This window comes from Squalius cephalus (assembly GCF_949319135.1).
Source record: "Squalius cephalus genome assembly, chromosome: 15".
In the NCBI taxonomy this organism is placed as follows: domain Eukaryota; kingdom Metazoa; phylum Chordata; class Actinopteri; order Cypriniformes; family Leuciscidae; genus Squalius; species Squalius cephalus.
The window spans coordinates 7,654,029-7,679,759 of NC_137136.1; the positions used below are offsets into that span (position 1 = coordinate 7,654,029).

Consider the following 25,731-nt stretch of genomic DNA (forward strand, 5'->3'; position numbering starts at 1 on the left):
GGGAAAAATGAAGGAAAAAAATGCTTCTGGAACCAACGCCGCTGAAAAAGGGGACAGGCGCTAATGCACTCTATTATGGACAATTAATGAATAATTTATGATTCAAAAAGAGTAATTAAAGAAAGTAAATTAATCAAATAAGTTTAAACAAACAACAACAAAAAAACATTTTAAGAAAGTTAGATTTATTATTGGCAATAATTTTTGTCTGCTTAAATCAGTCTGGAAACACTAATAAATATAACCTAATTAAAGAAAAAAAAGGTAAATAAGTAAATTAATTTAAATAAATAAATCTGAATAAACAATCAAACTAAAAAAATACATATTTCTGAGAAGTTTTTATAACTATGTTAGATTTTATGTTGGCATTAGTTTCTATTTGCTGAAATCAATCAAAAACACTGATAAACATAGCCTAATAAAAGAAAAAAAAAGGAAAATAAGTAAATGTAAATAAATAAATTGAAATAAATAAATCTGAATAAACAATCAAATTAATAAATACATATTTCGGAGAAGTTTTTATAACGATGTTAGATTTTATGTTTATTATGGCAAAATTTTCTATCTGCTCAAAAACACTAATAAACAGCCCAATAAAAGAACAAATTAAAATGGCTAAATTTGAAAAAACAAAGACACATTAATTAATAAATAAATATTTTTTCATGACCTGTTTCATGTTTATGGTTAAATTCGAAAAACAAACAAATGAATAAAAACATATTTTTGAGAAGTTTCTATAACTATGGCATTATTTCCAGCTGAAATCATTGAGAAACACCAATAAATAAACCCTAATAAAATAAAATTAAGTCAATTTTCTTAGACCAAGTTATATTTTATGTTGGCAATATTTTATCAATCAATTAAAAACACCAATAAATATAGCCCTACAATATTAGAAATACACTCTAAAGAGACCATAGACCATAGAGATTTGCCCTGTGTCTCACTTGTCACACCAGCTCAGTGTTTTAGCATTTAAGATGAAGGCAAAGATGCCAGCTGACATCCAACTCATGCATTAAATCTAATAATGAAGTCTTGTTTTAAAGAAGGAGAGAGGCAGCACGCCGGTAGCTTTTATTAAATGATGCCATTGGAGGAGTCTGATTCGGGAATAACCGAAGAGGACACCAGAGAGCCTGTGAGACTGAGTGAAACTGGTGTTTCAGAAAGAGGAACCGAGAGGAGAGGAGACAGGTGGCGTTTACGCCGCTACTACCGCAATCACAGGAGCATCTGTCGGAGGGATATTGCTCCTGGCGCAAGGGGAAAAAAAGAGAAACATTTCACCGCTTGCAGAGTAGAAAGTCTGTTGGTGAGGGGGACCCTAATCACATTACCCTAGAAAACTTTTACTTATGGCTAATGGAATTCGTTTAAAATTGAACCATGGGAGCATAAGTACATTTGCATTGATCCAGATATGTATAGAGCCAAAGTCAGTCTATCTATTTTGTGAGGGAATTAAAGCGGGTAAGCCCATAGAGCCAGACTGTATAATCCTATGTTAGAAGATCAATACGAGCTGGCCCGCTCATAGGCCTTTTTTATTTGCTAAAACGTGTGTATGCGCGGGTGAGCGTTTGTCCGGTGTATATTTTGCCAGCGAATTCTTCTGTGTGTGGGAATTGGCCATCTCCCATGCTTACCTGCTTGTTGGGTGGCGGCCCGGCTCTTTCGTGGCTCTTTGGGGTTTTGCGCGCCTGTTAACGCCATACAAATAAGCAACGCTGCCCTCCGTTTATTTAGTCTGACACTTGTGACATCCATCGTCTATAAAAGCCCCTGTGACGGCCGGCCCTTAAGAGGAAAATGTAGGATTGCAGGATACCGTCAGTCAGTTAAATTAAAAAAAGCACCGTTTTAAAAAATAAAATAAAAACGTTTCCATAGAAATGAAGAAACATCTAAAATATTGCTAAATATTTTAAAAATAACTAAATATTAATAGCTTTTTTTTTTTTAAGTGTGCCACATTATCCAACACTGTCTGTATTCGTATTGGTAGTCTGCACATTATGCCACTGCTAATTTGCATAAATGTAAACTCAACAAAGCACAACTTTGTAGCATTTCCACTTGCTACAGTTGCTCACGTTGTGAGAAATCGGCAACTCTCAGTTGCTGTATTTCCATCCCAGGTTGAGAATTTAACTTGTGTGCAAAATTGGAATATCGCACAAAACATTTGCGAACAAAGCATGACGTGTTCAAGAGAACAAAATCATCACTTCCTGGGAAATCGGTGCAAAATATCTGTAATAGAAATGGAAGTTGTTGCATTCAGGGAAGCCACTGTGGTTCTTTTTGCTTACATTATAAATGACTTGTGCTTCAGAGCGTGCAGACGAAACACAATAAACACTTTCATGTTATCTTGTGTTCGAATGCCTAGTGTTTGGGAACGCCATCGTTTAAGATGCTTCTGGGAGGTAATTATGCCCAACCAGCGTTATGACAGACTTTCACTTAGGCATTTCAGAATGACTAAACCAACATTTAATGCTGAGCAATGAGATTGATCCGCTAGTTAGTCCAGTTATCCAATCACATCCACTGTTGAGGAGAAGTTACATGAGATTTATTTTTGCGCATCCAGGAATTTATTCGGTAAATGTATTTCCATCATAGTTTATGCGCATTTCTTCTTATCAAATTAAATAAATGATCTGCCTTAATTGAGCGCATATGTTTTTTTTTATTTAGGTACATTTTGCTGTTTCCATCCAGTGTTTCTTTAAACCACATCCCAAAATTTACATAAAAATAGGTGGATTGAAACATAGCTATTCAAAATAACTGATGTCTGGATGCTATGTCATTGCAAATCACTGTAAGTATGCACAGATGGAATTCAATTAAATTGAAACGCAAACTGGCACAGCTTAATGAATTTTAAAATGTAACACATCCAACCGCACCACAACTTCACACCTTGCCAGGGTCATCCACTACTATTCATTTTCCAACTTTCACAAGCGTTTCACTAGACTCAGTGGAATTAGCGATGGATAAAACCACAATGACATTCACTGTGGCTGGCAGAAGGTAAATCTGATGACTAAGAAACCCAACTATGAGATTAGTCTCGAGCTCTCCTTCCCTAAGTGCTACTCACTACAAATGGGACCCTAAGAAGATAATAACCTTACAATTGCTTTTATAGGGATTGAGTTATTCTATTACAAGGCTATGGAAGAATATCACCTTTATCCTTATGACTGCAGCATCACAGCCATCCTCCAGTTGTCCGGAATGGGTCGGTGATGTTGGTGAATGCCTTGGGAATCTGGATGATAAATAAGGATAAATATTACGAATCTTAAATAAAAGTCAACATGACATCAAAATTAAGCTGTTGTGAAACAGAGGAAGAATTTTCTGCAGCATTTATCATTATATGCTAATATAAACAGTAAAGTTTAATCACACCAACTGGTGACCTGTGAACCAATTTTGTGTAACTTAACCATTGACTTTCAGCTCTCTGTTATTATGAAATCACAATATGTTATAATGCTGAAATCAGATATCTCCTTCATCCTTTACCTATAAACTCTGACCCCAGAGAGGCTCCTATATATTTTCCCAATCTCATAAAAGGGTCAGGTGTGGAATAATCTCCCTATTCACACCCATAATTACAGCACTGTTGCCCTCATACAGTTTAGTGAAGCCCCATGTGGTGAGTGTTGCCACCAAAGACCCTAATAGTATTTCATAGAATCAGCAAAGTGGTCAGTAAAAGTGAAAAGGGTCTAATGGCTGATATCCTTCCAATAGCACTCCTCTTAACACATAATCCCTTTTGTCATCATCTAATGGAATAAAAGTGGCAGGGCCTTTCCCAAACTCCTCCTCTCAGTTTGAAAAACATTACTCTGCAAGGACCAATGTGACCACTTCCCATACACTTACATTGAAAGAAGGACCCGAGCCAAAAATAGGGAGAAAAAAAGAGAATTGGGCCAGAAACCAACCACCAAGATGCCACAGCATAGCAACACTAAACTATCCAGAAGCTCCTTAGCAGAATAAATAAATAATAACGTTTTTTGTTGTTGTAGATAGTACGTCAGAGAGTGTATTCTAAAATGAACCTGTTAAAATAAATATGCAGTCATTATAAAGTATAGTATATAGTATGAGCACGACCATTATCGGGAAGATGATGAGAGATGTGCATTCAAATGACTTGGTTTCCATCATGGTCTGATTCTTGGTCTATGTCCCTGTTTACACCTGGTATTAAGATGTGCTTTGGTCGCTCGGATCAGAAGTGGATGACGCTTAATACAGGTGTAAACGGGGTCTAAAACGTTTTGAGCTTGTCCACTTTCGACCACTTTCAGATATTGTCGAAAGCGCATTTGACCGGATTGCTTTCGTAGTGTAGACGCTCATGTGATCGAATGTGTTCGAACAGCCACAAAAGACCGCCTACTTACTTAAAGCATAAACATTATGGGAAGCGCGCGAGCCAGACGGGATTTAAACTTTGTCGGCTGAAGATTTGGTTTGGTTTGAAGACGAAAAACATACCAAGCACAGTGTTCTCTCATAATTCCTGATTTTCGAAACACGCACTCACAGTGTTTGGGTTGGTCTTGCGGCTGTTAGAGCAGAAAAACGAAAGCTGTTCTCCGTATATTTTTTCGTCGATTTCTCCAGGCGTGTTCATATGTAAATTGCACAAGCTTATTTTGTCCATTAGATCGAAAGATCTGGAAAAACCCATACATTTAGACCCTCCTCTCGAAGAAATCAGGACAGAAGTGGTTGAAAGTCGACAAAAGAGATGGATTAAAACACCAGGTGTAAACGGGTATGTGTCTCTCTCGTCTACTTGTCATCCGATGGACCTAAATGCATCTAAATACCAGGTGTAAACAAGGCCTATGAAGGGGGATTAATGGAGGCCTTATTGAACGATTTGACTTGACACCTCTCAGTCCTGCGGGTCCTGCTCGGGCATTAGTCATATCTGAATACAGTTAGCCTTAATGCTACTAATCCTTTTAGTGGCTCACCAATAGCTTTCAGTTGTGAGATGCTAAAATCTAAGTTGTTAAAAGTCCCCGGGACAAGACTTTAGGAGCACCGATCTGGGGTAAATTACCCAGCCCAAAAAAAAAAAAAAAAAAACACAGCAGAACAAATAAACAGCAGGCTGGAAATGAGCTGTCATGAGCAGAAATAATTTTCTGGCATGGTGACTGACATCTCCTCGACCACCCGGGAAAATCCACGTCCACGGTTTTCATGCTTATTTCGGCCCGAGGTTTAGGCCGTCCTCACAATGCCAGGATGCTGAGCTGTTTCGAGAGAAAACAGAGCATGAATCATCATGTACGGGGGTTTGGGCCGTGCATGAGGGTGGCGGGACAAACTGGTGTCCCCAGATGTGCTATTTAAAGCCTGCCACCACCAGGCAAAGGAAGAAGCGGTTGTATTTCATTTCAAATGATGTCTTGTTCAGGAAGACCGTGAGGAAATTAGTCTGGCAGGAAGCCACGGGGGTCCGAGTTCGACTCCCTTTCACACAGTAATGGCTACCGGGCAGTGAGCAGACCTGAGAGAATGATATCACATCAGTGATAGTGTGTTCGAAGGAGTCAAGAACCTTCATTTACATCAGAACAACACATTTAACACACAAAATGTTCACACAAAATGAAAACTCATCATTTCCTAACACTAATTTTCTTCTGTGGAACACAAAATGAGAATTTTTACGCTGCTCAATTATGAATAAGACAAACAAGCAATTAGTCCATATGACTCCATATGGCACTACATGTGACCCTGGATCACGAAACCAGTCACAAGTCGCACGGGTGTATTTGTGGCAATAACCAACAATTCATTGTATGGGTCAAAATTATCCATTTTTCTTTTATGCCAAAATTCATTAGGATATTAAGTAAAGATCATGTTCCATGAAGATATTTTGTAAATTTCCTACCGTAAATATATGACACATTTATTTTTGTGAGTGAATGCAGCACAATCGCGAACGTAAATTAACAACTTTAAAAGGCGATTTTCTCAGTGTTTCGATTCCAGATTTTTAATAGTTGTATCTCGGCCAAATATAGTTATATCCTAACAAACCATACACCAATATAACACTTATTTATTCAGCTTTCAGATGATGTATAAATCACAATTTCAAAAACTGTACCCATGTGACTGGTTTTGTGGTCCAGGGCCACATATTACTAGTCTTCTGAAGTAAAACGATTAATCTACGTATGAAAACCATTTGATATCTACAGCAGGGGTGTCCAATCCCACTCCTGGAGTGTCCTACAGAATTAATCTCCAACCCCACTTAAACAAACCTGAGCCAGCGAATCAAGGTCTTGTACACTGTAAAAAGTGAATAGTTGGATCAACTTTAAAAAATTACTTCAATTGGTAACACCTAAAGAAATTAAGTTTTCTCAACTTAAATTATCACGTTTTTCACGATAAAACGTGATAATTTAAGTTGATCCAACTATTCACTTTTTACAGTGTATAGGCATATACAGTACTTCAAACTTCAAGCATGTGTGTTGAGGCAAGTGGGAGCTAAACTCTGCAGGACAGTGTTTGGACAAAAGCATCGTAAGCCTTAAGTGATCGTAGAACAATTGCCAACAATGGTCTCTACGATCAACTTAGGCTTGCGATGCTTTTGGAAAACTCAGCCCTGGCCTGTGTAGACAGAAAAATACAATATTGAAAATGACATTGCTTAAATGCTTAAATTTATCAAACTCGGGTTTATGTTGCTACAGCAAATATCACAACGTCTATACAGTAAGTGGGGATTACTCTAGCTAGCTTTCAGTAACTTGCAGCTTATCAAAAAGAGCACTTTTCTGCCAGCTACTTTAAGAACACTTATAACAAAGAGGGCAGACCTGGAGAATTTCAGGCAAGTTCACACAAACAGACACCCTGAAACACACACGCACTACTGCCTCCATCTCTCTGCCTCCTCTGTTTTGTTAAATAAACAAGGTTTTCTTATCATAAATGAGTATTTACTGCATGACTGGAGATAGATGCACATCCAAAAGTACATGTATACATAACTGCGCACTGTTATAACAGTATTCTGTTTAAAAGATTGGGGTCTGTAAGATTTTCAAAAAGAAATCTCTTTTGCTCACCAAGGCTGCATTTGATAAATATATAGTAAAACAGTAATATTTTGAAATATTATTACAATTTAAAACAACTGTTTTCTATTACGGTTTAAAATGATTAAATGATAAAAAATTATTCCTGTGATGCAAAGCTGAATTTTCAGCATCATTACAGTGTCACATGATCCTTCAGAAATCATTATAATATGCTGATTTAGTACTCAAGAAGCATTTCTTATTATTAGCAATGTTGAAAATAGCTGTGCTGCTTAATATTTTTTTGGAAACCATTTTTTTCCCCCAGGATTCTTTGATGAATAGAAAGATCAAAAGAACAACATTTATTTGAGATAGAAATATTTTGTAACAATATAAATGTATTAATTGTCACTTTTAATCAATTTAATGCATGCTTGCTGAATAAAAGTATACATTTCTTTATAAAACCCCACAATATTGAATAGTAGGGTAAAAATGTAATTGCATTAGATAATAAAATATTGAAACAGGTGGCATCAGCTTTTCTGGGACATCTGAAACCCCATAAAGTGGCTTGACAAAAGCAGTTTTCCTTCCTGTGTTGATGTGTTTCCTTTTGAAGCAGGAAGTTTTGATGGGACTTATGAAAGGGTTTGTGGCTTTTTAAAATAGCCAGAAGGCTGTAATTTCTGTCACAGCCATAAACCATTACTTGATAACACTAGTCAGTGGCAATGGAAGTTGGTGTTAGGAGGAGCGACATTCTGCACAGAGAGAGAAGGAGAATTTGACTGGACAGAAATAAAAAAAATACAATACACATGCATACATACACCGTGAGTGCAGGATGAGTCTTTTTTGGTGCTTTTTACTGGGAAAAAAAGACTGTAAATTTAAAAAGCATTTTTAAAATGCTTCCATTTTTAGAATTAAGATGCATTTTGTGTCATTACATTTCCTCAACTCTTGTTTTATATTCTAGCTTCAGAGTAAATCAATTAACATTTTCACTTTGTTAGTAACTCCCTTAACATCAAGCAGGTACTGGTCGCACCACGTCCACCGGCCCTTTAAGACTAACAGTCACGTCTCCTTCACTTTAGTCTCCTGATCTCTTCTCGCCTCCACAATTACAGCACTAATTTCCCTAATGGAGCATTAATGGACAAACAGGCTGCTGAAGCGACGAGGGAATAAAGCTCACTGCTCAGCACAAAGCGAGCGAACACAACACAAGCCTATTAGATTTCACAAACAATGGCACTGCGATGCCTTTCCCCGAGAGACAAACATCTCCCAAGTAGCAGTCACGGCTACTTAGCATGCGGGACAGGAAAGCCAGGGCTTGTTTGCATGTCACGGTGTGACCTTGCTGTGAGCGGCAGCTATTGATTGTGTTCTCCACGTGCTCGCTGTCGTGGTGATTATCTGTGTTGATTTTCAAACGGCTGGTATCCAGTGCCTTCTAGTGCTTTAAGGACCAACGAGTCGACTTGTGCAGTGTATTAGGAAAATTAACTTCATTGCCAGGTTACCATTGCAGGCTCTCATATCCAGACAGCCATGAGTGAGTCGTTTTTTTTTGTTTTTTGTTTTTTAAGATATGTGGTCTCTTGAGCTGATATGATGGCACGGGAGAGCTTTGAAGCCGTGCCTACTAAAACGGGAATGCTGAAAGATGAGTAGCTAGTGTAAGATCTGTTGTACAGTGCTTAGATATTGGCATTGAAGAAGGGAGGGTGTCAGGAAAGACAAAACTAAAAGATCAACACTGTGGCGCCAAGACCCTCTTCTTATCCTAGTCATTCACACTCACACACACACACACACACACACACACACACACACACACACACACACACACACACACACACACACACACACACACACACACACACACACACACACACACACACAGTGTTTTCATGGTTTATGGGGACTTTCCATAGACATAATGATTACTGTACAAACGGTATATTCAAAATTCCCTAATCCTAAACATATCCATCACAGAAAACGTTCTGCATTTTTACATTTTCCAAAAAAGCATAATTTTGTATGATTTAGACGCTGTTTTCCTCATGGGGAATAAAAATGTCCCACAAGATAAAAAAATGTCTGGTATTACTATGTTTAATTCTTTCTTGCTGTTTCTTTCTAATTATTTGTCATATTTACTAGCAATTTTTGAGTGTTTTTATTCCTCTATCTATCTATCTATCTATCTATCTATCTATCTATCTATCTATCTATCTATCTATCTATCTATCTATCTATCTATCTATCTATCTATCTATCTATCTATCTATCTATCTATCTATCTATCTATCTACTTATACAATAAAATATATAAATATATATAATAGGATAGTTTATGGTCTTTATTTTTTAACACCTGCAATAACAGGTCCTACAAGTGAAGTCAGAAATATCATATTTACCAGAGGCCAGTGGGAAACTTTAAAACTCAATGATATCCAAACTTAAAGTCTAATGTAAGTTTAATTATGAAGTAGTGTAAAGCTAATGACTCACTCTTCACTGCTTTATGCAACTGAATGAATTGTTAGATACCATGCATAAATAAATCATATACTGTAGTGTAGAAGTGATGTATTTACTTATGCTTACCCACTGATGCAACACTGTTTGGCATCGTACAGTATTGATTTGTTGTTATTTGAATGTCCATTCCAGAAGTAGGAGGATCTAGGTGCACTTTAAAGCAGCTAAATTAATAAAAGAGGAATAAGAAGAAAAAAAATTATTCAGTAAAAGTACACCTATTCACTTTTAATAGTACTCAGGTAAAGTACAATTCCCCCATAAATTACATAAATAAAGTAAGTAATGAAGTAAAGTACTTTATATCCCAGCTGGAGTGACATATCTGGAAAGCATGAACTGTGGGAGGGAGGAAGGGGTGACGGGCAAGTTCAACAGAAAGAAAAGAAAGCAAGTCAAAGGAGCAGAGAAATGCAGCCGCTCTAATCTGAAGTCTGGCTCCACAAACAGTTCGGGTGAGAAGCTCCAGAGGTCAGCTGGACCTGGGATCCAAATCCACTTTCTCCGCTCCCAGATGACTCACACTGGAAGGCCTTCTCTGGTGACATAATCTATAGCGGAAGAGGAGAATGAGAGTTAATACGCAAAGGACTCAGTATGAGGAAATAATCTACAGCCCAGCTTTAGGGCACTGCAACCAGTCGTGATCATCCACATACACTAGTTCTCATGGGAAGAGTTAGGTGTAATGCATTACAAGTAACTCGTGCTTACGTCATCCAGGGTTTTTCAACTTTTTACAAGCCGAGGACCCTTGGAAGGGTGCAAAATAGACCTCAAGCCAGATATAGCGCTACTGTTCTGGAAGAAAGAGAACATCAGCTGATGGTCAGAATATGAACCCTGACCCTGCTCACATACTCGAACTACATGCTTCTCTCTGGCTCTGCTGCGCTGGGGTGAATTTAAAGGGGCCTGATAAGAACTGGAGCCAAAGAGTTGTAAAGCCGACTGTCTGTTTGCATTCCTCACATGTCTCAGTGCCTCCTACCATGCTTGAACACTCACGCTACAACATACACATGCAACAGTCATACTGATCGACAGGGATGAAACATAAATCTTCCATTTAAAGTTGTAGGTTCTTGCTCGTAACTTAAGAAGTGGCGACAGCTGAATATAAACGGAAATATTAGCATCATAGATAAATTATGCTGCTTATGAAAAATGGAGTTAGCTATTCACCGATTTTAGTCCAAATTGTTTCATTCTTGCTGATTTATCGCAATTTTGTTCTGAGGCAATCCAATATGTTTTAATATCTACTGAACAGTTTATTCAAGTATCCTTTTTTATTGAGAGAGAGAAAAATAGCAATAAAAGTATTTTTTATACTTCTGCCTCATTTAGATAAATGAGGCCTATACGATTAATCAGATGCAAATAGAAATATAAAACCAGTCCTAATTGAAAGAAAACAAGTTGACAAAAAGATTGAATCCAATATTGTGTGATAATATAGTATAATGAGTGATTTACAAGCTATTTTATATAGGCCGGTCATCACGGGCCCTATCTTACACCCGCCAAGCGCAACGCACGTGTTTTGCACGGGTCCAGAACGCGCGTACACTCTGCCTATTAAACACACAGGGACGCACAGCAGCACACAAACATGCCAAATATTTAAAATAAAAGGATTACAATGTAAATGTGTACATAAAGATATGGTAGAATCCGGCTTGTCCCGTAGACGCACTTTTACCTCGCGCACGAGCAGTTCCGTTTGCGCTTTGGAGGCGCGTTCGGTCTTTCCACTATCAAATTCCGTCATGTGAATAGCGAATCTGCCATGGAGCAAGCGCAACTGGCATTTAAAGGGAATGGGAGATGAGACTCTGATTGGTTTAACGCACGTAAATCCCAAAACACACCCATTGCTCATTAAGAGAATAGGGACAACCCTTTTAGACCATGCGCCTGGCGCGCCGACCATTTTTCCCATCGTTAAACTAGCAAAAGTGGATTCGGACACGCCCTAAGTGAACTTTAGACCATGTGCTTAGTTCGTTAAAATAGGGCCCTTGACCTCATGTCGCCCCGAACCTGAACTGATTTTCTTTATTCTGTGAAATATGATATTTAAAGAATATTTGAGCTGTTTTTGTCTACATTATGAAAGTCAATTGGAACCCAAAAAGGTCAAGTTCATAAAAGGACATAAAGAAATAAATCCATGCAAGTTTAGCTAAGTGTTCTGAAGTGACAATCACTGAAGTGACAACTATATCTTTAACAAATAAAAATGTAAGATAAATAACCTCTGGCATAGTAGTAGTAGAAAAAGCAGCAGGAGAATATTTACAGTATGGGCCGTTTGTGCACTCTAGTGAAACTCTTCTCAAACCTGGATATATTTCTGAATCTCAATGTTCTAAAGCATTTTAGATATGTATATAAAAATGCAATAACATCCACACAAACAGAAGAGAAGCAGTTTTAAATGCAAAGTTGAGAGGGTCAGATCCTGCATGACCTATTAATCATTTCCTCTTTGGGACTTGTTCAGTTTCAATCAGCTCTGTATGCTAGTTCATGAACTACAGCCTTCATGCCAGGCTTGAGAAAAAATACTGTGAATACCCAAGTTGACATGAAATTAACCTCCCAGTAAAATACTACTTCCGATTTCCCAGAGTATGAATGAAAAGGTTGCTGCTTTTACAAGCTACTTAATGATTGTGAGTGTTGCCTTAAACCTTTTGGCAACACTGTTTTGCTAAGGAACAGAAAGTTCCCTGTGTCAATAACCTTGTTAGAGCTCTCTTTTGTTCTGAACTTGACAGTTTATCAACAAGTTCGCCAGGAGCAAAATTTGCTATCCCTCAATGGGAAAAGAGTAGGCTGCTTTCCTCTGTCAGGATAACTGAACATATATTTTTTTAACCTTTAAAATAATAATTCACCCCAAAATTTGAAGATTTCAAGCTTCAAAAAAGGACGGCAGACCACTATAAAAGTATCATACATGCAAAAAAAGGTTAGAAGACTCATAATGATTTCTGAAGTCATATACAGTAGCTTTGTGTGAGGAGCAGACACAATTTATGTCATTCTTCACTGATACCCCTTGAAATGAGCTGTTGCACAGCTACTGGTTTGAGTCTGCTGAACTCAATAAGATTAATAAACAAATCATTCAGAGTGCTTTTGTGAACTGAATCAATCAATTTACTGAAATGATTCTGACTCAAAAGAACGATTCTTTACATTACTACTACTACTCTGAAATATTACAGGAGTTCAAGCCGAGGGCAGATGTCAAGATTTTCAGGGAATAATGACTTAATTTCAGTCATGACAACTCTCTGGATAGTTTATAACACACTTTATCAATGTAATGGTTTCATACGTTTTATAGGCTTTTATAGGCAAACACATACAATATATGCAAAAAGTCAATACTTACATTTTTTAACCTTCTTCTTCATAACCTCTACAATTCAGTCTGACATGCTGGATATCAGCTTCTGGGCCAAATCCTGACTGATGGTGATTAGGTGGTCCTTATTTTTAAAGTATCAAATTGTCATGCTCTTAACCCTTCAAATTGTTCCTTTATATAAGAAAATACAGCATGCCAATTTTTTATGGCAGTAACATAATATTTACTGGTAGCTCAATAGCTTTAAACTTTCTGAGATTTTGATGATTTTCGTAAAAACAGATCATTTGATTTGGTATTGTACCTGGCTAGTAAAATTCCCCAAAAATCTCCATAAAAGCATCTAATGCACCATATATTCCTAAATATGTATTTTAGATACATATCTCAGTTTACTTATTGTAGAAACTAAATCCAAATTAATCCATCCATGACCCGGTTTAGCAGATTTACCTTTCCTGGTGGAATCAATACATATTTCTATTGATGATCACCTTGGTTATTGTTTGGGTTTAGAGCACATTTTTTGATTTAAAAAATTACATTACGTTCCTTGAAATTGACCCGGAACTTTGGCCGAATCAAGCAGATTATCAGGAGGCACAGGCAACCATGCAATGAAAGTAGTCAATGATCACGCCGAGAGAGGAGTGGCTCTGATTCAAGAATACAATGGGTATCTCACACACTCTGAAGAACAACTGCAGTTTCTCCTTCATGTGGTGGAAGATCACCGACGGATCTATCCAGACTGCACAAAGTCAACACTGCCTGCTGAGCATCAGAAATGAGGGATTCTTGAAAACTTTGTGCTTTTTTTGAGATTGTTGTCATTGTTGTCATGTCAGTGTTGCTCTGATTTCAATAAAATGTAGTTCATTTGCAGCAACTTTTAATATTACTTGCATATCACAATAACGCCGCACAGCTTAACATAGGCAATCTTCCACATGATTGAGCTACCTCTAAATATAATTTTTTTTGTCAACATGTTTGCATATTTCTAATTTTGAAGTTAAAAGGAACAGTTTAAAATGTTAAGACACTAACATTTTGCACAAAAAAAAATTGGACTTGATAAGGACCACCCTAATGGTGATCTATTCTTGCCCTATTTGTACCTGCAGTTGATCACTTACCTTTTGAGGATTGACCACAGGTTCTCTATGGGATTAAGATCCAGGGCTACAGATACAAAAATTCAATGTAATTATCTCTGAGCCACTTCATTATCACTCTTGCCTTGTGATATGGTGCTCCATCATGCTGGAAAATGCACAGATCATCACCAAATTGCTCCTGGGTTGTTGGGAGAAGTTGCTCTTGCAGGAAGTTTTGATCCCATTCTTTATTCATGGCAGTGTTTTTGAGCAGAATTCTGAGAGATCCCACTCCCTTGGATGAGAAGCGTCCCCACACATGGATGGTCTCAGGATGCTTCACTGTTGGCACAACACAGGACTCATGGAAGCGTTCACCTTTCCTTCTGAAGAAAATAATTTTCCAGATGTCCCAAACAGTCGGAAGGGGGATTCATCAGAGAAAATAACTTTGCACCAGTCTTCTGCTGTCTAATCCTTGTACTTCCTGCAGAATTTCAGTCCGTCCCTTATGTTTTTCTTAGAGAGAAGTGGCTTCTTTGCTGCCAGGCCATTGTCTCACTGTGTGTGCATGCACTCGTCTTCAAAACCACCTGCTGTTACTGAGCAAGATCTGCACTGGTGGTGACACGATTCTGCAGAGACTCCTCACAAGGAGACCGGCCTGGTGCTTGATAGATGCTCTGGGACGTCCTGAAGCCTTCTTCACTGCAGCTGAACCTCTTTCCTTGAAGTTCTTGATGATTAAGTAAATGGTTCTTTTGAGGTGCAATATTCGCAGCAATTTCCTTGCATGTGAGGCCATTTCGATGCAAAGCGATGACGGCTGCACCTCTTTCTTTGGAGGTAACCCATTACTAATGCAAGAACACAATGATTGGAAGCACTTCTTTCTTGCTTTTTAAAGCAATGATTACTCATTACTTAATAATAGTGCTCGTTCAGACTTTCCCATGCACTGATGATTAGTGAAATGATGTTAGCTGGTCATTTTGTGCCAAAGAAATTGTGAAATTTCGTTTTTTGTGTTTTTTGTTTTTAGCCAATTAAGCTTTTTGCAATTATTTAAAATCATCTGATCACTTTGAACAATAATCTAAAACAATGTGAATCAACACCACAATGACTGAAGCAGCGAACTTAGCAAAACACAAAATTTATGTCACTGCCAACACTGATCGGATTTATATTTGTTTTGCGGGAACACATTTTAGTGGCCGAGAGTTCATTTGAACAGTTTTAACAAATCGGATAGCTGTCCGATCAGTAAAAATGCATGAAGTGACCAGGTGCAAACAGGCCCAGTCATCAGGACCTGTACACTGTAAACATTTATTTTCATGACTTGTTATCACAACTTTAATTCTTTTGTCAAATCAACTTAGATAATTAATGCGGTTCGGATAACATAATATTTTGAATTTCTATTTTATTAAACAATTTCATTAATTGTACTAACTCAATTTTTTTATTTCAATGAACTTACTTTTTTTAAAGTCCAACTGAAATCAAAATTGACCCTATTTATGTTAGCGCATATTACTAGTCTTGTGGTGAAAAATTAATCCGTGCAAGTTAATACACAGAAAAAAATTGTTTGCCGTCGTAATCTTTAATCAAAGTCTGAAAAGTTACTTCCGGTCTGGAATGGCGTTCCTTCTCTGATGATGTAGGTTTGACGGCTTGGGTTGGGAAACGCCGAACCACTCCCCTCAAACCGTTAGTCTGTTATGAGTAGAGATGGAGAGGAGGAGCGCTAGGGTAAAACCCCGCCCTCTGTTCAACATTCCGTTTCACTGGGAAATACGTAACAACACTGGAGAAAAGTCGTTTGCAACTTCCGGTTCATGCGGACTTTAAGTTAAACCAACAATACTTTTTTACAGTGTATGAAATGAGGTTTAGTAAATAATGACAGATTTCTCTCTATCTCTCTCTCTTTGTGAATTATTCCTAAGAAATTATTCTCCAATTAGAGGAAGTCTTAACCAAAGCGATAAAATGTTTGAGCAAATAAGACATAAAATTGCCCCCCCCACCCCACCCCACAAAACTCTTTAAACTCTTTAAACTGTCAAATAACACAAATGAAAGCTACTGAGTAATTATAGCATTTAGCTTTCCACACTGCCCTGAGGACTTTGGAATCTGTGTTTTGACAGGAATACATTTTTGTCAATACAGCACACCTCTGAAACCACAAAAAAACCACACCTCTGAAACCACAAGTTGCTTTTAACAGATATGTCCAATCATAAGTGTTAATTGATGGATTTAAGCAGCCCATTTATTTGATTTCTGATGGTTACAATAGATGAACTTGTGCTTTCGCATTCATCTTTGTCATACAGGAAGATAAGATTAGACTTCAAATGTTCTTACATTCATATGAATCACATTTCATCTGTGCCTCAAGGGTCACGTTCACTTTCAGTAGGAACATAAGCTACCCATGATTCCGGCTGTCATCGTTGCCATTGATGTATGGAATTATGCCATTTACATAGATAGGAACAGAGTAATGACAGCTGAAGCTTTGGGAGGATTTGGAGACAACGATGGAGCACACTTTGCACTTTCTCACACAAAAGCACAGTTTAAATATCCTCTTCTCACTAAGGCCCCCAGGACTGGGCAAAGAACCTTGACTTCTGAGATAATTCATATGGACACTTTGGTCTCATAATTGTGAGCAAAATTCATACTGAAAAATAACACTTCAGGTTGTGAGAAGTATCAGATCTTTGTGTTTAAGCCAAAAACCAAATGTTACCTATGCGTAAAGCTCAGGTGATTTAAGGCTGACGCCCGGAGATTATGTGAAATTATGGAAAGAGTGTGTTGCATGAGGAGAGGTAATTATGTCTGATAGCCATCAGAGAGGGGGGCGACCACAGGTCTCCTCTGTTAATCTCGGACCAGTTGTGGCCAATTAAAATCCCACCCGGCAGCCAAGACTGATGGAGCTGTGGAGGGGGGCATTATCTACTACTTTCATCTGATTAAAATGGCACAGAGAAAAGCCGCTAATGGTTCAGATGTGATTCACAGAGGGGAGATAGAGGATATGCATCACGTACACACTCATTACGTCAAGCTGCACCTGCTGAGAATGTCCACTTAGTATTTAAAAAGTCTATTTGATGTTTCTGTCAACTTCAAATGCAATTGATTTAATTAATGTACACTACAACAAAAATATTAAGCAGAACTGGTTTCAACATTGATAATAATAAGAAATGTTTCTTGAGCAGCAAATCATCATATTAGAATGATTTCTGAAGGATCATGTGACACTGAAGACTGGAGTAATGATTATGAAAATTCAGCTTTGTCATCACAGGAATAAATTGCATTTAAAAATAGAAAACAGTTATTTCAAAATGCATTAATATTTCACAATAATAGTGTTTTTACTGTAAAATGCAGCCCTGTTGTAATCTAACAACTTTTACTGACCATAAACCTCAATAAAGGTATGAAAAACCTTTATATATATATATATATATATATATATATATATATATATATATATATAAAACCAAAAAACTATTGCTTTGTTGTGGATGGTTGCCAGGGTGTTGCTATGCAGTTGCTAAGGTTTTTCAAGTTGTTTTTAGCATGCTGATATGGATTGTTAATGTGTTCTGGGAGGTTGGCAAGGCATTGCAGTTGTTAAGGTGTTCTGAGTGTCTTTTTTAGCACACTGATATGCAGTTATAAGGGTGTTTTGGATGGTTACCAGGGAGTTGCTATGCAGTTATTTAGATGTTCTGAGTGGATTATAACACATTGCCATGTGGCTGTTAGGGTGATATGTGTGGTTGCCAGAGTGTTGCTAAGTAATTGTTAGGGTGTTATGGGTGCTAAGGTGTTCAGTCTTTAAGGTGTTCTGAGTGTTTTTTAGAACATTGATATGAGGCTGTTAGGGTGTTCTAGATGGTTGCCAGGGTCTTGCTATGTGGTTGCTCAGGTGTTCTGGGTGGTTGCTTTGGCAATGCTATGTGGTTGCTAAGTCAAATATATTCTAGTAAATATTCTGCTCAGATCCTTCCTTCAATGTAACTCTATGAGTTTTTTTCCCCATTTTATTGTCTGCCAGGCAAAAAATATAAGTCTGATTGCTTAGAAAAGTAATATCATCATCATTGATGCCATTATTGATGTCCGCAGCACAAACAGTGCAGGTTGAGATACAAGCCAAAGTTTAATGCTTAGGGGTTTGTTCAAATCCATAACCATAAGTATGAGCAGTAGTAATAGTTGCTTGTCTGAGTCAATGTTCTCTCTAAAGACATCACACATTTCAGAAGAAAATTAATGGTGACAGTAACTGTGCTAATATAAAGACGCGTCATGAAAAAGAGTCAACTCCTGTCCATTAGCAGCTTCATGAGAATCAGTCAGAATCACAAACTGTAATGCACTAATCCTAGCCAAATCCCAAGCATACTTGAGGGGCACTAGACTGCTGATTCCTGGGCTAATGGGTAAAATGAGGGTGAGGGTACATTCCAGTGGAAGGACGGCCATTGCTCTTGGTCATGGCCTTCTCCAATCACCACCCTTTGGTGGAGTGATGCATGGGATCTATGCACGAGATAAGTTAGGGGTTAAAAGGCCTATTATGTCCTGTAATGCCTTTTGCTCACGCCATGGCCTCCAGAGGAATGAACTAATGCTAAATCACAAAGATCTATGTGGGAAAAACTTTCAAGCGGACTCATACTCGCGTTCATTCACACACAGAGAAATAAACACCTGACTCACAGAGAGGTTAAGGTGCTTGTGTGAGAACTTGGACGTCACAGGTTAACAAACACACCGTAAAGCAACAAGGTGGAGACAGGCTCCTCGTCGAGTGCACTTTTTAACTCCCCCCAAAAACGAACAGAGAGGAGGTTTACACCTTCTGGTACAAGGGACGTGTTTACACTACACTAAAGCCTCCGCATATTTATTACCAGCAGCACGATCCCAGGTACTTAAGGGTCTGCGGACGGAGGGAGATCGGGAGAGAAAACAGAGCCGCCACTCTGTGCTCACCGCTAATCCTCAGGCATCCCGCTCTGCTATCGAATAAGAGGGTCTGGATCGCGATGAGAATATATATATACTTGAAGAACATAGCTAAATTCGAAATATTATACAAGCATACCACTCTTACTATTTCTGCAATGTAGATACTAGAGGTGTAATGGTACACAGAAGCCACGGTTCGGTACGTACCTCGGTTTTGGGGTCACAGTTCTATAGGAGTTTGGCACAGGAAAAACTAGCAAATCCCCGATGCAGGTTTCTTTTCATTAAATTGCAAATTACACCTAGCGGCATGTTAGTCCCCTAGTTGGTACAGTACAGCCTCCTTTAGTCTATTAAGCACTAAGCAGTGAACAGAATGCACACTTGCATAGGTAATATTTTTTGTAGGGCTGATAAAAACAAACAAAAGGTATCTGGTCACAATCAGCTACAAAACTGAAAAGTGTGTTATAAATGAAAAAAATAAATAGATTAATGAAAAATGAAACCTGTGCAGAGTTTAGTTTTTGCACTCCTGTAGTCTTTGGCACATCTGGATGATGCCATTTTTTTTTATATCATTCTGACCCCACCCCACCCCACAGATTCCTCATTGCTTAAAATTACAAATTAAGGAATTGTTGATTTGTTACTCTAATTTAAAGATTGACCAATGCTGTGCAGTAAAATGCAACTGCTGTTTTAAAACATATTGATCTGATTAACGTGTTGTAGCTTACGCTGTCATTTTCTTTGCAAGTTAGAGCTCATTAACATGTGGTGACAAAGTTCGGATGCACAAAGTTCAATATTACGCTTTTTCAAGAAATCACGTAAAGATGAGCGAGAAGGAGAAAATGTGCCATCTACATCTGAGCCTACTTCACCTTTCCATGAGGAGACGGCGAGTGAAGTGGCACCTGCGGCTTCCCATTTCTAGGACATGCATATTTCATCACTGGACTGTAGTGAGACTTCCACAACACAAATCGGCACAATGCCAAATGATTTTGTCTCATAACAGTGGAAACAACTCTTATCTGGTCATACAGATAAGAGTAAAGCATCTAGGGTGTACAGTACACTCACAATAAAAACAAAACATTGTGCTTTTGTAAAATATAGAATATAAACATGATGATGCTTTTTGCCGTCCCAGTTTCCTTTCTGTGAAGTTTGTGGAGCACGTCACAAAAATGAATCGAAACTCAGCGTATAGGCTACTTGCAAGCTCTTGCGTGCCATATGAACTTGTTTTGCTGCTTCTTCTGCTCTTTTTCTTGTTGAGGCGGTTAGCAAAAAGCATTGCATTACCGTGCACGCGCCCCCTTCTGGATTGGAGTGTGGATCTGACTGTATACACCGAAGCATGACATCCGTACCGTGACGGTTCGGGACGAATACATGTACCGTTATACCCCTAGTAGATAAGGTAGTATGTATTTCAAACACTGCATGTGTGCGAAATATCAACACTTTTGCTATTGCGATAATATACACAAGTTTGTAATATACATCATTTCCAAAAGGCTATGCGATGAATTAAATATGTAACATAATGGGGTCATGTGACAATCCATGCAGTATGTTAGCATTGGTGTCGGGGCACGGAGGTTTCCAGAATGATTTTCATGAAGACAAACAGCCCCCTCTCGCCTCACACGCCTCTTCTAAGTATGCTGAGGAGAGCGGGAGATGGAGTTAAATGGAGAGAGAGATTGAAAGCGAGGGATGAAGATAAGTGGGACAGGATTAAGTTGTCTTGAGTCTGTCTGACGGTCTACATGGCAGAATGGCAGCTGCTGAAGTGTTTATCAACAGGAGTCCTGCTCCGACGCTCTGTTTGTTTTCAGCTGTTTGCAGACAGCTCAGCAGTTCACACGCAGAGAAGATCAGGAGGGCGCGAGCTGTGTGATACAGTTATATTGTCACTGACGGTGATATACACATGCTCATATCTGCTGTTATGTGATGTACTGTAGCTGTAGGTACACTTTCAAGTCTCCATGAAATCAAAATTGAAGTTTAAGGCTTAAGGCTATATCTATAAGCTAGTGTGCTCCAAAACAATGACAAAATCACATTTAGAATATATGAGCAGTCTCTCACTTCTGCCAATATGGATCAACGATTTTGATGACATCACTCTGCACTTCAGTTTGTCGTCAGATTTTCTGTCCAATCAAATGCTCTGTAGAATCTACAGTATCCCACCCCCTAGATGCTGAATAGACGCTGAAGCTTAGGCTGAAATCAGTCACTTGTTCACACAATTACTATTTTGTATTATGGTGAATGGCACATAGTGCACTATATAGGGGATAGGGAACGATCCAGACAGTGTAATATGCTTTCCATTGGGAATGAAGTCCACAAAACATATCAGACCACAAAACATATCAGAGACATTTGAATTCTACACAAAATGCTATATTCTAAAGCGATATGGAGATATTTCGAACATTTAGAAAGACTCAGCCCTGCAAATAGAAGAGATAACACAGGTGCCAACACTAACATAAATTACACAATTTTCAAACTACACATCCTCAGCATGATTATGATCACTGTTTTGCTTTAGTAACATGCAGTTTATATTAAATTTAAAAGGGTTAGACTAATCTATTAGACTGTGACTGTCATAAGGTACTATTGGCTATTTTAAAAAAAGAGGAGGAGCTGCTCGATATGTCCCGCCCAACAGTCAACATGCAATCAAAACGAAAACTTATCTGCATGGATGAAGCAATTACATAACCTTTGACCTAAAACAATTACTTACTAAGCAACCAAAGGAACTGTCATTAACAAATAACTTAACAAAAGTTATAATATTTCAATAATTTAACAATAAATGTGCATGTTTATGGTTCTCTGATGTCATTTAATGGTCACATGACATAAAGGTTAACAAATGAAATATATTTTTAAGTGTTATATTTAAATTATATTAATTAAATTATTAATAATTCATACATTTTTTTAATTTACAAATTCATTTTTTAGCTTTTTGTTTACCCCAGGGGGTTGAGAAATTTATAATTTTTTTGTGTCAATTATTAATTTATTCCACAGCCGGTCATCTGGACATGGCAACCCTAATGTAGAATAAAACAGCTTCATCTTTATTTTATGCACATGTGCATCATTGTACAACATCCAGTATTTGTCAAAAGTAAAGCTCGTAAAGCTTTTAATTACTTACATTGAGTCGCAAGTCCACATTTTAAGCTGTCAGGCAGCAGACTGAAGTCTCTTATCTATGGTGGCCCTTGCAGTGGTCTGGGTTTCTGGTCCTGTGGTCAGCATGGACAGTGTCCATACAGTGGCATCGGCCCTGCTGGGATAAGAATGGCAGCGGTGAGGTGAGGGATGAGGAAGGTGACAGGATCCTGTGTGAACTGGCTGATAGAGGAAGCTATTCCTGCCCATTCCCACGGACAGGCCCAAAAAACACACACATGGGTGTCAAGAACCCCGGCAACACTGCTGACAATGCAGAAAGTGACAAGTGTGTTTGCTGCCACCTCTCTGAAGAGGCACAGCGAGGCCCTCACGTGTGCGTTTACGTGTACATGCTCGAACAGACATACACACACGCACCACGAGCAGTGCTGATGCTGTGGTCTCCAATGACTGTTCTATGTAACCTCTCAAACTAATTTAATTGAGGTGCTGATGGCCTTTTCTGCACACTTTGATCATAAAATCTGTAAGGAAACAGAACAACGCACTGACAGGAAGACAGTCACCATGCGGCCGGTCGATTGCGTGTGTTTGTGATTTGAGAGGTTGTTGATTCTAAGCATCAGCACCTTTGAACTCATTTAAACTTTTGGGGTCGGTAAGATTTTTAAAAATGTTTTTTTTGAAAAGTGTCTTATGCTCACCAAGGCTGCATTTATTTCATAAAATACAGTAAAAAAGGGATATTATGAAATATTACACTCTAAGGACACAGTATATGTTAATATGAAGGAATTTTTCACAGGTGTTTTACACACATTTTGAATTACACATTGCATTGTGTTGTACTTTTTAGGGTTAAAGGAAATGTCTGTAAACTCATCGGATAAACAATTACGAGAACCTTTTCTACTGCTTTTTTTCTTACAAGTGTATTACAATTTAAATGAACTGTTTTCTATGTTAATATATTTTAAGATGTAATTTATTCCTGTGATGGCAAAGCTGATCTTTCAGCATCATTACTCCAGTCTTCAGTGTCGCATGATCCTTCAGAAACCATTCTAATATGCTGGTTTGCTGCTCAAAAAACATTTCTTATTATTATCAATGTTTAAAGCAGTTGTTCTGCTTAATATTTTTGTGGAAACCATGATCATTTTTTCAAGACTCGCAGGTATGACGTCAGAACCCAGAACACTTATTCGCCGCTGGTTCCATCTAGATTTTCATGTAGGGTTTATTAATGGGGATTTTTGATTTATGTGTAAAATAAAACCTGTGGTAAACATAATTTGACTATACTTATAACACACCCATAGCGAAAACATACATTTTTAATAAGTTATTAGATAAGACAGCTTGGGGTGTGAGTGTGTGCAGTTTAGGTTGTAGAACAAAATGTCAAAGTATCGTACAACAGACTTTATTTTTCTTGTAAATTGAAAAACCCCATAGGAAAATCTCAAAGGAACCGCAGCGGCGAATTAGACTTCCGGGTTCTGACGTTAAACCTTCACCACTCTATAACATTAGAAATGTCTCTACTGTCACTTTTGATACATTGAATGAGTCTTTGCTGAATTAAAAGTATTATTTCCATTTTTTCCTTTTTAAATCACACTGACCGTAAACCTTTTTTTGCACTGTTTAAAACTGATCTCATCTTTTTTTTGTTTTTAAACACAAAAGCTTCTATTCTAATGCATGATTTCTGCTCCAGTTGATGCTCTTTTCTATTTTCAGTTCTGCTATTTGCAGTAGAAAAACAAGGAGTGACATATGCTTTGTCTGGCATTGAACTCGTGGTACTAGAGAATGGATGCGCTGGCAGTGCGGGAATGAGCTAAGTGATGTTTCACTCTTTGCCCTGCCTTTTTGCTTTCGCTCCCAGTGTCAGCCGTGGATGGCGTCCTCTCATTCAGCCAGTCTGTGGACAGATCCTCAGCCTGCAGACAAAACATTGTCACCCATCAAAATTGACTGCAGCGGCCATGCCTGTGCAGCAGACCGGCGGATCGGTCCCTCTTTGGCTCGGCTCAAACCCCCAGCTACGCTGACAGCTCCTGCTTTTGTCCATCACTCAGACCGCCACAAGCCACCCCTGCGCGCGGGCCAAAGCGCAAACAAGAGGACAAAAAGAGAAAGGATGACACAGATATAAAAGCCCTCCCCCTGGCTTTCTTTAATCCAATTAGAGGGCTGTAAATTTGATTGGGGCCCTGAGAGTGTGCCTTCAGCTGTCCGTCATTAGCGAGTGGTGAGAGGGGGCTCATACCTCATAGCAGAGGTAAAGACTGAGATCTGAGTACAAGGAGACACGCATGTGAAAATGGAACCGCAAAGGACATGTTTGGATATTGCACAGTGTAAGGAAAGAATCTGTATAAAAATGGAAAAGATGCTAGGACATTATGAAAAGTTGAATGAAAAGTTTAGGGGCATTTCATTTAACCCTAATCCACAATGCAATGCGTAATTCAAAAACATGGGAACATGGCGTAATTCAAAAACACTTCCTTCATACTAACATAATCTATATCGTTATTTTGACGAACTTTTTAAAAGAGGTGCAAAGGTGCGGAAAAATACGAGAATATGTGAAATATGAATATAAAATATGAAACATGCATGTTAATAACTCAAAGTCACTTATAAAACAGACAGAAATAAATATGAAATGGGGGGGGGGGGGGGGGTGCAAATCAAAAGAATAAAAAAAAGCAAAACAAAACAAAGCAATTTTTTTATATATATATATTTAAATATAAATAAATATATTTTTTAAAATACTCTATGCCTGAAAACATTTTTTTTAAATAAAATAAAATAAAATAAATTCTTGTTTGTGTGGTCAATAATAGTAAATTATATAGTTTATAGTCAATAATTTTAAAACTATTAATAAATAAACAAATAACATCTGTAAATTCATCTGTTGTAAAACCATATCAAATAATTATTAATAACAAAGCAAAGCAAAACAAAACACAAAAAACAAAAAGTAAATAAAAAAAAAAAAAGAAAAAAAGAAAAGAAAAGAAAAATAAAGCAAAGAAAAACAAAGCAAAGTAAAAAAAAAAAAAAAAAAAATCTGGGTTATTATAATATAGGCCTACTCTATGTCTGAAAACACATAAAAAAATTACAAAATAAAAAGTCTTGTTCGTGTGGGCAATAATAGAAACTATTAATAAATAAACAAATGACATCTGTAAATTCATCAGTTGTAAAACCGTATCAATTAATTACTACAATTAGTCGTAAACCCAGCTATTTAAATAGCTGCATTAATTTGAATGCCACAATACAACATTTTTGTGGATATTTTTAGTGTTGACAA

The 25,731-nt window shown here is 37.8% G+C and overlaps 1 long non-coding RNA gene across 1 annotated transcript; it reads right to left on the minus strand.

Annotated features, from left to right (window-relative positions):
* Positions 1-1,678: 1,678 nt before the first annotated feature.
* Positions 1,679-10,246, minus strand: LOC307172988. Its single transcript, XR_013823793.1, has 4 exons — positions 9,995-10,246; positions 9,762-9,859; positions 3,220-3,301; positions 1,679-1,812 (listed from the first exon to the last, which is right to left on the minus strand). It is a non-coding gene; the product is annotated as an uncharacterized lncRNA (long non-coding RNA).
* Positions 10,247-25,731: the final 15,485 nt, after the last annotated feature.